Consider the following 13,389-nt stretch of genomic DNA (forward strand, 5'->3'; position numbering starts at 1 on the left):
TGGTAGATGCTAGTGAGTTAACCTGTTTAGTGAATGACATAGTGGCATCTAGATAAAAGCCAAGGGTTTTTACTTCCCTGGATACTCTGATGAGATTACCATCTATGTTGAAATCAGCATCTTGGCGTGATGTTTAGTAGCAAAATCGAGTCGTTTATTGACCGAAAACAAGATCAGGCGTGCTAAGCAAATAACAATGCTTGTGAAGAGAATTGTGAACAACTATGCTGGGTATTCTCTGAAAGGGGTTTGATACTTTACAGGCAGTGGGTGACCCCTGCTATAACATATGGGATGGAGGGTATATCAATGAAAAATCTTCTCTGGTTGGAGAGAATAGAGTTTGTTTTTTGGCGTAACATTTTGGGATTGCCTCCCTCCTGCCCTATTCAATATATTAGGGCTGAATTTGGTCTCCAATACTTGAAATCCATTGTATTGCAACAACGAGGCCTTTTGTTTTTGAAAGCCATATGTCATCCCGAAAGTCATTTGCTTCGCATTATTGGTTCGAAAGTAATCAAACTTGAGAGACATAATCAATTGAACACCTATGATAATACTTGCCGCCAGCTTTTTCGTGAACTTAATTGGTCAGTTGAGCGTAGCTGCTGTGGTCGATTTAAATCAATCAAATCTGCCTTTAAGGCCACATTGAAGAGTAAACACTGGGAGATGTATTTCATAACTCCATAATTATAAGTATATTGAAGATATGGTACATGATTTCTTACATCCACAAATGTACATGATACGTTGCCCAGATCCCTTGGTACGTACATTTTGCTTCTTATGAGAACGAACCAATTACCAGTGAAAGCTAAGTATGGTACGCAATGGAAACTATCTAAAAATTATCGACATTGTCGTGTGTGTATGATGGAGAATAACATTGAAACTGTGAGACATGTGATAACCAGTTGTTCTAAAATGCAAATTCTGTATATGCTGAATTATGAGCGTTATGTGCACAAAATGACTTTTATCCAGTCAGATCATTTTTGGAATTGATGTTTGAATACCCAGTTAGAATCAATGCATATAGCTCTATACAGTGTTTGGACTAGTGTGGCTCCAGCCCTTGGGGCAGTTACATGAAATTGCAACTAGCTTGGTAATGGTTTGCTATAGGTTGTAATGTAATGCAAGGATGAATTATCTTGAAGCCTAAAATTAGTTTTTATGTATTATAGAAGAACTATGTATCATGCTTTGAAGTGTGAGTTGGATTTTGTGTATTGAGTATAGGAAATGATGAAATGATGTCAATTTTATATAGTTTTGTTATGTGTATTTTATGTAACAGTTGTACAGTTCTATGAACTAAAAACAGCTAAATAAATAAATAAATAGAGGGCCAGGGCCTACATGTCCTTGTCCTGTACTCCCGTATCATGTGTGCTCTGTGTTGTGTTCTGCACAGCAGTCCACTTGGGACTCCTGGCAATGCAGCTCTTCCTCTTTTTGTTTGTGGTGAACAGAGACCATTGGGATACCCTTATGACACCCGTGGGTGGGGGTACAACCCTGTACCCCTAGTGTATGTTTTTGGGTACCTGCGTGTGACCCACAGAGCAGGGTATGGGCTGGTGGCAGCTCCATGCTGAATTTGACAGGTGCTCTCGGTATCCTCCATTTTGGGATACCCAGGCCCTGCAATAGGAATCAGTCGATTCCTGATAAAAGGCAAGATGGCCCATGTGGCCTCTTGGTTTCTATTGCCTGTTACCTTGTTTTCCCAATGTCCTGGGAAGCCTGACTCTGTCCCTTCCCCTGATTGGCTGCTGGATGGAAGAACCATATATGGTATTATGGGGAAGTCCAGGCCAGACTGACTGGAGCCTTCCCAGTGATTGTATGTTGTGGGTACACTCTTGGGGTGGGACCTGTGTGAATAGAGTTTGTGACCAATATGCATTCTATGTTATGGGTGTCTGGATTCTGTGTGTGTCACACAAAGAATGAGACAGCCCTGCCTGAAACTGCCATGAATGCAGTGTGGTGTGCTGAAAGGCTGGATGCTTGCCCCAATCCACATTTCGTGTTATAGGTATAATGGTGGAAGTGAATAGCCTGAAAGCCTGTGAGCCTGATTGGCTGCCTGCCTTCATGAATGCCCTTCTATCTGATTGTCTGACTGAGCTTGGCTCAACAGAGTGAATGAGGGACAGATGTGTGTAGCTGGGGACCTTTCACTTCCCAATTTGTTCAGAAGCTGAAGTTGAAACTTGAAGCTGTTTATCCTTGAAGCCCAGCTGGAAGAAGACAAATTACTGCTGCTTTCCTTCAATGAAATTTAAACACTGTTGAGTTTGTTAAGGACTGATCCAAGAGAGAACCTTGCTAGGAGTACTCTCCCAAGCTACGAGGGAACATCGTGCAGAAGCTGATCTTCATCTAGGCACCCCGGAAGCCAGTCCTGATAGGATGTCGACCAGAGACGGGGAATGCCGAGAATATTGAAGTAAAGCACCAGGACATTGAGGCCATTAAAGTCAATTGCCGTCCGACCAGGGTTCGCAGGATTTCCGTAACCGCTGGAAGCCAGTCGTCATGTTGCCCAGAAGTGGGGCAGCTTGATGCTGTGCTGCTCGATGACCAGAGCCACAACGCTCCGCCTTTGCCTAAGAACATTGAACAAAGGGCTCCCTTGCCATCACCCTTAACCGCTTGTCCCGTCGGAGAAAGCCGAGGTCGTTGACGACTGAGGAAAGTCCGCTGGTGGGTCCAAATCGCCAAAAGCTATCCCGATATCCACTGCTGGGCGTATGTTCATCAGTGAGTCTTCTTTGCAGCACTGAACACTTTGCCTCAAGGTGTACCGCATGCCTCTTCTTCACAGGACTTCCTCGAAGGATTGTCTAAGATCAAAGGTGCTGTCTCGGCACCAGTGATTTTTTGTATCACGCAAGCACAGGAATAGAGCACACTTAAGTGCATGCATGAGTTTTTCATACAATCAATAAATGGGTCAACTATCCCTGTAGGGTAGTGCTGTCCGTAGGTCACTGGTGGTGCACCACCTATTGAAATGAAAAGAGGGAGAGAAACTGCCCCTATCTATACAATGTGCTCATCACAGAATATCTAAAAACAATTCAGCCATTTCCCAACCTTACAACATTCTGGACAAGGGGAATTTATCGTTTGGCAGTAGGCCATTCTTTATTCACCCCCAACGGAGTGTGTGCACAGAGTGCAAGGTATGGGACTAAAGGACAAGGTTTGATACAAAATTGGAGTGAAACCAATTAAGGGTTAAACAAGTTAATTAATAAAATAGCTGTTCATTGTTCCAGCTCAAATGTGACTCTCATGTGAGTAGTCCAATCAAAGACAGTCAATACTGCATTGGCAAGGAAGCCGATATAGGAGGTCAAATCAAACACATACGGCCTCATTCCAAGTTGGGCGCAAAGGGATTACCGGCACCGGTAAGGACACCGGTGCGGGTAAAGCCTTTGCGCCCAATTCCGAAGTCCCTTAGCAGCTCCCTCCTTTAGCGCCTGGTCTGACCAGGCGTTATGTACAGGACCAGTTAAGGGACTTCAGAGCTAATAACGGTACTGCAAATTGCAGTAGCCTTATTAGCTACTTCTCCATTCCCATTGAGCCCTATGGGGGCTCAAATGGGAATGGGGAATGGATTTTTCAGTGGGGACTTACCGGTCCCGAATACGTTGGACTACACCGGTAAGTCCCCATTGAACCAATTCGGAGTCGGTACCGGTATGGGAGGTAGTCATGGGGCAAATAGCGCCATGACTACCTCCATACTCGGAATGAGGGCCATAGGTTCTCAAATATTTTTAAAGGATATTATCAGAGGAAAAAGGTTGACCAGTTTCAATAACACAATTATTGGGGTCATCTTCTTCAGGACCATTGATTTAAGTAGTGCGATCAGTCACTGTTGTCCATCAGGTAGAGTAGAGCATCCAGCCCAGACCTAGAAGAAAGTGTTCTACGTGATTTCGCTGAATGAAATGTCATTGCGGGACATTTCATCGCCAAAATCTCATCGCCAGAAACCCTGTATTTTTTTATTTTTTTATTTCTGGGGGGGTTCCCCCCACATATCCCCCTACTTTAATAACCATACCCCAACCCGCACAAAACACCCCCCCAAATTTTTTTTTTACAAAAAAAGGGTTTCTGGCGATGAGAATTCCGGCGATGAAATGTCCCACAATGACATTTCATTCGGCGAAATGCGTGTATACCGAAGAAAGTTTGTCAGATTTTCACCTAGGTGTTGCGTAATGGACAATACTTTATATAGGAAAAATGCTGCAAGCTAATGTTTAAAGACATGTGTCATAATTGACGGCATGGATCTGTTACCCAAGAGGGGTGTGCCCCCCCTTGGACACTAGCCCCCAGTGATTACCTCCTGTGTGACCCATAACTGTCAATTCTGTATATCAATAATTTATCCGAATTGCAAGGGTTAAATGGTTAAATAATTCCTCTGATATTGTGGCCTGTTTGTATGTTCCACATGAGAAATTACCATGAGACCAAGCTCCAGGGCTTAAGGGCACAGGCGAAGAAGGACGTTCAGGAAGTGAGTAGTCCTTTTCTTAGTGGTCCGATCCACTGGGGCACAAACAATTTTTAGATTGAAATGCAATATTATCCATTCGCGCTCCCCACATTCCACATGTATTTAATATTTATCATGCCGTCAGTTTCTCAAAATGATTAGACTGCAAGCCAATACCAGACATTCAGCATGCCTGCTTTTTCATAAACAGTGCAGCTCAAGGTAACAGAGACCAAATCGGTCCGCCATTCCCCCATGGCTGTGGCTATGTAGCTCCAGGATTAAACAAAGTGCACCCCATTACCATGTCCTGCCATGGTGCATGTCCATGCAGCAGAGAGGCACATTCAACATATTGCTACGAATCTGTAAAGTATACTTACCTCCAGAGGAAAACTTCCATGCTACTGAAGTTGTCTTGCCTGTCGCGGGCAATTCACGTATGCCGTGAGAAAAAGTCATTGGTATGAAACTATGGAGAAGAGCTAATGAAGCCGCGTCCAAAGTTGAGGCACGTCACAAGCACTGTACTTGCATGCCTAATGTGGCAGCCATTTTGTTATAAATTGCAAGGGGTGTGAAATTTCTCCACCCGCTATCATGCTCAGATTAGCCCATTACTCCATGGGCTTTCTGTTACCAAGAGGATTGACTTTAAGTCCCTCTGTCTAGTACACAGAGCAGTTTACAGTCAAGGAGCCCGACTAGCTTTATGAAAACTGTCTACCTTATGTCCCAGGTCGTGCTCTTCGTTCTGGAAATGCTCTCCTAGTGACTATTCCTAAGTTTCGTTTTTGTAGGATTGGTAGGCGAACCTTCTCTATTGCCGTCGTCAAATTATGGAATGAGCTACCGGTTACCCTTAGACGTGCTGAGAATCACTTTCAATTCCGCCGCCTTCTGAAAACTCTGCTTACCTAGACCGCTGCTATCCATTAGAGTTCCGTGTGTTGTCCTCGCGCCATGATGCCCTTGGGTGACTGTGCACGTTTTAAATGCTGATAACATAATATACTTCCACCTGTCCAATGAGAAGGCAAGTCTGTTCCATCTTGCCAAGAGTATACTATTGTAAAGGCTGAATAAACTGCTACATTAACCATAAGGCTTGAACCACTTTTGAGAAAAAGTGGGCATATGAACAAAAATCATACAGAATATTTAAAAGGAGGCCAAGATATTTGCAATAGATTAAATAAAGACACCACAGTTTTACTTTACAGCACCTACCTTCCCACTGTCTTTGTGTGACTGGGGGTCTGGAAGGGAAGCAGAACAGAGTTGTGGGAAGGGTAGGAATTGAACCTGCTGCAATTCAGGTTGATGCCTTGCTATTGGTGTTGCACCTCACAACTTACATAACCCCTCTCACTGGACAGGTGGTCTATAATTTTCTCTTGGATCAATGAATACACCTCACAATCTATTGCTACTGGTATTGCACCTTACAAATTACACAACACCTCTCACTGGACAGGGGGTCCATCATTTTCTCTTGGATGGATGAATACACCTCACAATCTATTTGGGCTACCTCTTGAATCACACCATTTTTGTCCATAAATAACAGAAGTTGTACGATTCCCCTACAGTAATGATAAACTACTGAATCACCTACATCTTTCCAATTTTTTATGTCTTGACCAGACTCACTTCTTTTCCCCCTGGATACTCCTCTCAGGTGGCCAGGGAACGGCCATTTCGTTTGCATCCCGACCCTGGGGGTGGATATGCGAGGGAGGATCACCTGGGTGGAAAGAATTTAGGGAGTGGGGAAAGGACGTCCCCAGGTGAGACATGGTATCCCCCATTCCCTTTTCACGCCAAATCTTCCATCCCTCAAGCCTTTGTTGGCAACTGTCAGCCCTTCCCCTTTCATTCCTTCCAAAATGTCCCCCAAAATCATCACCTTGACACTTGGACGAGTAAGAGATCAACTAGAAGGACACATCCTCATTTAGGTGAGATAAGCCCATATTCACTGTATGTTGTTAATGCAGACACATACCAGTCAAGTACCAAGATGAGTAGGAGGCCGCACAGAATAATTCACACTTCCTTTTCAAACCTCCCCAAACACCACTTTGGTACTGAGACGAAGAAGAGGGCTATGGAAGTATATCATTGGAATAGCCAAGCATGTCCATCTTAAAGGTTTCCTGATCGTCAGGCAACTGAACTAAATGACCCACACCCGTGGACGATTAACAATTATAGTAGGTATAAGAAGCCTGGCTGCACAACAAGAGTAGCTGAAGTCATGCACCCACTGTACGAACACTCCAGAGTAAATACAACCCACTAGGGAATAAAGCCAAGAGATAGGTTTGCAAGGATACCAAGTTTTACTCTTACAGAATAAAAGTGCCAGCGAAGAACTCTGCTGCTCGAGAGCGCTCTTCCACAAAATACACGAGCAGCACATTAAGAAGGGACAAAGCATCATCAGTGACTTCATGATATATGGTACGAATCCACAATTTGAATGTTTCAGAAAGCAAAGCAAGTTATTTTGAATACCAAACAAATTGAAATTCATTGAGAACTAATTTAAATGCTGCCTAAAGCAGAAGCAAGCTATGAGTATATATGAATGGAATGGAAATAAACTGGTGCAAGTGAGCGGTACCACAGAGTGAATTGTTTGATGCACAAGTGTTGTCATATCCAAGAAAAACCCAAGAAAGGTATGCAAGGAGAGGCCAAGTGTTGGGCAAACTTAAATATTTTGAGGAATGGCAGGTTAAGGGAAAACCTGTATTGGCAAGAGCCAGGGGAACACCCAAGGTGTAACAAAGTACATTGTGGCAAACCAGGCCATGGCAAAGTGTTGAGAGAGTGACACTGATGAATGGAACACGTTTAACTGTTCAAAGAAAGCAGTGGACAATTGTTGATGGAAAGCAGATACGTAGGGTCATTGGCTGTGTGACTTTTAATGGTTGGACTGTGTGGTCCAATAACTGTGCCTAGACGGAAGGCCCTTTGTGAAGAAAGCCAATGAAAGTATTCATACAAAAGCTTGTGTTGTACAACCACTGCTTATATGATTTGGATGTCAAGAAACAAACTTGCTTTGTGAACCAGCGAAGAGTACTAATGAGAAGAGAGTTGAGAAGTGTCACAAAAAACTGTATTCTGCAAAGCTTGAATATTTGAATTCTCGGGGAAGGGAACCCCAATCTTTTATGAGCTGTCTTGAAGTATTGGGGAAGTGAACCCCCAATCTTTTGTGAATTTTCTTGAACCTGGGGAAGGGAACCACAATCTGTTGTTGACTGTGCTGAACTTGGGGAAGGGAACCCCGATCTTTTTATGAACTTTCTTGAACTTGGGGAAGGTGAAGCTGATAAAAAGCCAAGAGCTGCAAGATGCTCTAAACTTTCTTTTGAACTTTTGAACACTATTCATTTTGCAGCTGACATCCCTGCACATTGTATACAGGTAGTTTTGAGGACAAGAGTAGGTTTAGGACACAGAAAGTCATTTGATTTGGACATCCTGACACAGACTATCCTTAGTTTTCTTCAGGCAAGGAAATCCCACCTTAGCATAGTGCAAGTTAGGCCTAAATCCACCCTGCATTTTAACTTAAATAAAACGTTTGGATATAAATTTATGTCTGTGTCTTGCTTCATGATGTCTTCACACTGCCCGTATGTGCATTCTGGGAGCTGCATTTTCAAGCAAGTGGATACCAAAGCCTAGTCTGATGCTGTATATCTCAAATCCGACATAACAACGGGAGGCTTTGGATGGCAGCATTGCTAATTTCTTTTGTCTTTGAGCAATTCTGGTATAGATGTTTTTGCTGGCCTTTGCATATCCCACTATGACACCATCTATCACAATGGACAAGTGGATTTCACAAATGACACAACCCAGAATGGAAAGTGGACAGTATTTATTTGGGGTTTTACAAGGTTTTGGGACAAATTAAAAACATATGTATCTCATGTGAAAAGTCAGGATAAATTTGCGATCACAATGATGTAAAAATATCTCTCAAAACAGTCTCTTGTAGGTTACACCACATTATATTCTATTTCTATTTAATACTTATATTGTGCCAGAGGTCACCCCAAAGTCACCGAGTCCTAGTTCTCTTTAATCTACTGGTTCTTAGTGGGTTCTTGTGTATCAAGTATACAGTGTCCACATCTCATTGTTCAAACATATCATTACTGCTGGTTTTTCCAGCGCAGGACCCAGCGTCTCAGACAAACGGGGGCCCACTTTTGGCCTACCCGTGGTTTCCTTCTACGGCTCTTACAAACTCCCTGTTTTAGGGTCATGGCAATACTGTCCACCAGCTCAATCTCTCTCTCGGCCTCTTCGACATCTCACCACCTGCTCGTACCCTATGGAAATATCTCCTATCCCTTAGCCCTCATTCCTATATCTTTGTCTCCTCTTTCTTGATGCCTTATCAAGTGCTCGTAGGTCCACCACTCCCAGGTTTTTCCAATATGATTTGAGGCTTACCTACTGTCTCTGATTTTCCCTGCTTGTTACTACTCTTTGAGGTCAGATACACCCCTCACTCCAATCTCTATACTGAAAAATTCTTTCCTCCTCCTTTGTTTAAAGTTGCAATGCACCTCTTCTACCCTCCTGTTTTACAATTCCCTTTTGATGTGTTTTACCTAGGCATCATCCTGTGTGAAGTGGAAAAAAGCAGACCTAGCCAGATGCCGGGTATGGGGTGTTGGTATATGAGCTGAAGAGGCGTGTTAGAAAGAGTGTTGTGGGCTAGTGGCATTTTGAGTAGTGAGGAGGTCAGACAAGAGTGTTGGTGTTTTGAAGGATTTAATCAATTTGTTGGAGGAGCAGTATCATCTATAAAGACACTTTTGATTTGGAAGAGAATAGTTACAATCTCCAAAGGTAGTTCCTGGAGAAGCAGTTGATGGTCCTGCCATTAGCCGACAAAAGCCCCCAAAACAACCCCCAAAACGTTCAATAGAGAGTGGAGAGAGGGGGACAGGAGGGCTCCTCCTCCCCCCAGTTAAGGAGACACATTGGACTCTGAGCCCAAACACTGACCCAGCAGGGATGAACAGCTTGCTAAAGACAAGTAAGGGACAAGCTGGGAGTAAGTTCCTGTTGCACCAGCCTGAAGCGGTGCAGAGAAAGCCAATGAAATGCCCAGCTGTCCGGGTCTAAGTGTGAGGAGCAGGAAGGCAGGCACAGCCCAGAGCAGATAAGACATGAGGTTGGTGACCAGGAGACGAGCGAGGGTGCCGGTCAGCGATGCACACCATGGGATAGGGAAGCTTGCCACAAGGGACAAGAAATATTCAGCCTTAGAGAGCCCTGAGCCCCGTGAGCTCTGCCCCCGGGTCTTTGCTGCTTTCAACCCAACGGCCGCATAGCACACAACAAAACCACTCAGATAAATTACCGCTCACATAAGCCCAGTGACACAAGCCCAGTGATGACAAGCACAGTGAGGAAAATAAGGCTGCTGCTGACAGTGTGGAGAAGTTTGGGTTCACATAATAAAACCAGAGGCAAAGCAACTAGTAAAACCAGACTGTTTTGCAAAGAAAAGCAACTAGTAAAACCAGACTGTTTTGCGAGGGACGGCAGAGCTGAGGAAAGCACTTCGTAAAACCAGACTGTTTTGGAAACCGTAGGGGGCGCAGAGTGATGGTCAGGGTGATGAACATTTAAGCTGCTGACTTTGCCATTCCCCAAGGAATAATGGCGGAGTGTGGTGTGCTGCGCCTAAGTCACCTGCCTCTCGGCTGAGGGGGTACTGAAAGTGTCCAGGGAGCAGATAAGGTGCTGGAAATGGGTGGCCGCTGGAGCTGTGAGCACTGCTGTGAGAGGCACTTGATCCAGAGCTGGAACCTAGACGAGAGGGAGAAGACACCGGAGTTCTGAACTTGAGCCCCACCCCAAGTAAGGTGCAGAGCGACCTGGGGGGGGGAGGGTGGTGTCTGGAGTCAGTGGCAACCCGGGATCTGAGACCTTGGCCCTCCGCACTAAGGATTCAGAAATTGAATTGAACACCCCTCACGAAGAGGTAAGAATGGGGTTCAAACATGTCAACTCTCTGGTAGGGAGAGGACTTGGACCAATACGCCTGGTTAGAAATGGCACTCAATGTAGTACACCGAGTTATGGAAAGAGCTAATCCTGTAACAATTAAAGCATACACTACCAAACCACAAGACCATCATTCACAAATAGGCCAACTAACAACGCAAGAGCGCCAGCTGAATAACCAAAAGGCAAAGGCAGAAAGACTAACCAAAATCAGAAGCCTCCACAATGAGGCCAAGCCAAGACAACCGACAGTCTGCTTTTAAACACAAGATCTCTCAATAAACACGCGCAAGATGTGCATGATTTAATATCCAATGAAGCTATTGACATAGCTTGCATCACAGAAACATGGTTGCAAGACCCTATCGGGCCCGCATGCGCCATTGCTGTGCCTGAAGGCTATGTAATTCACCACAAAGACAGGGAAAATGGCACTGGGGGGCGGAGTTTTCATAATTATCAAAGATTCCAATCAGATGTTCCCTTCCACTAACACACGCGCAGGCTGTGAAATACTCCATCTGAAACACACCCCATCAGAAAACCATTGTATTATCATCATATTATTATACAGACCCCCATCTCTCATGTCTGAGTTTAATGATGACTTAGCACAGCATCTTAACTCCCTAAAATACCTAAATACAGCAAGACTGGTTTTGTGAGACTTCAATAGATGGTACCGGAACCCTAAGGATAAGGAAGCAAACTACCTAGAATAAATCCTCAACAACATTGACGTCAAAGTCATGAATTCTGTTCCCACCATGAAAAATGGCAATCATCTTGATTGCATAATTACCAACAATCTGGAGACAAGTGGCTACCAAAGTAAACCATGCATCTGGTCAGACCACTACATGTTTCCGTTCCTGCTGACCTTAAAAACTGCAAGGAACAAGAAAGAGAATGATCCAACAATAATCAAGAACAGAAACTACAAAAATATCAGTCCAGTACATCTGGAGCAATGCATCTCTAAAACATTGGAGGGCTCCAAAGAGGAAGACACTTGTGATAAATTGATCGGCAACTTCCTATACCACACCACTCTAATGGTAGAACAAAAAGCCCCACTAAAAAACAAGTTAGTAAGATCAAACGGAAATCACCAGAAGTGGTTCAACAATGCCATAAAACAAATTAAAGAAAGAAAAGAGGAAAAGTGAGGACAGATGGAGAAAAAAACCTGTCCCAAGAAAACAAGGACTGGTGGAAAGAAAGTGATAAAACATACAAAAAAGGCATATGAGACACAAAAAATACCTTTTTTAACGACCAAATAATTTCAGCTGGAAATTCCACGAGCAAGTTGTTCGGAATCTTAAAATCAATTGAAAAGCCCAAAGAACTAGCTCCATCTTTCTCACCATTCAAGGAAGACTGCAACAAAGTCCAATTAGCCTTTACAGCGAAGGTCTTTAAAGCTAGGGATGTGCCATAGAAGACCCAACATGTGTCACCGGCTCAAAACGATCCCTCTCTAGAAGCTCCTCTCCCTGCCAAAAGGAGCCTTTCTACTTTAAAAAAGTCTCCACATAGGAAGTACTCAAAACTGAAGCGAATCAAACCTATCACATGCGCCGAAAATGTCATCCCACCCAAACTCATTCTGGAAAATGCAAACATCTTCGCCCCTCACCCTACCAAAACGGTGAATGCATCATTCCGGGATGGTCACGTTCCAGAAAGCATTAAATCAGTAACTGTCACACAACAAGCAGATAAACTGGAGCTAGATCAGAGACCCAAGCGACCTAAGACCAATAACAAATAGCCATTTTTTACTTAAGGAACTTGATCGAATTGCCACCTCCCAACTTCAAATGTATGTGGAAGCCAACAATGCATTACACGTTCACCAATTTGGATTTTGTACAGCCCATAGTACCGAAAGAGCCATGTTGGACCTTCAGGCCCACATGCTATGTGTGGTGGAAAAGGGGAATTCGGGGCTCCTTATATTGTTAGATCTTAGTGCAGCGTTCAATCTTTGAGACACCAATCAACTCAAGCTTGCAATGGCAAAGGCAGCAAACTGCTCGATTGTAGCAATGGGCGGGCTCTCATCCTTTCTATCGGACAGAAAATCCAGGATACATTGGGGTAACTACTTCCCTTACAAAGCGATCACCAGATGCGGAGTACATCAAGGGGCAAGCCTGTCCCCATTGCTCTTTAACCTGTACATCCGATTCTTGTGCTTAGTCCTTGACAAATTGGGAGCCTTTTTCGCTAATTACGCCAATGACACCCAGCTTGTGTTGGAATTGAGCGGGGACCATGAACAGGATAGAGCACAGGTAAAAGGACTATACAAATCCATCGAGAATTGGATGAACAACAACTGCCTGTGTTTAAACGCAAAAAAGACAGAACTGATGGTCTTTGGATCAAATCAAGCCAGAGCCAAACTTGACAGCCAGTACCAATCCTTTCCCATAAATGACTCTCAAATAAAGGTGGTCAACAAAGTAAAAATGCTAGGAATGTACATGGATGCATCCCGGAGCACAGAAGCCCAAGTCCTTCAACTAAACAAGAACTGTTCCTATCACCTACGGCTCCTCAGAATTATCTGCCCTTACCTGAGTGAAGCCAATTGCTCCACAATAGCTAGAGCAACTATTCTATCAAGGTAAGATTATGGTTATGCCCTTATGTTAGGAGCCAACAAAGGACTAATTGCCAAGTGCCACGTAATCCAAAACAGCGCAGTCAGGATCATCAAGAATAAAACAAGAAAGGAACGCATCAACGAGGACAGAAGGAACCTTCATTGGCTAGCT

The sequence above is a fragment of the Ambystoma mexicanum genome, chromosome 9, assembly GCF_040938575.1.
Source record: "Ambystoma mexicanum isolate Mex_15411 chromosome 9, UKY_AmexF1_1, whole genome shotgun sequence".
NCBI lineage: Eukaryota > Metazoa > Chordata > Amphibia > Caudata > Ambystomatidae > Ambystoma > Ambystoma mexicanum.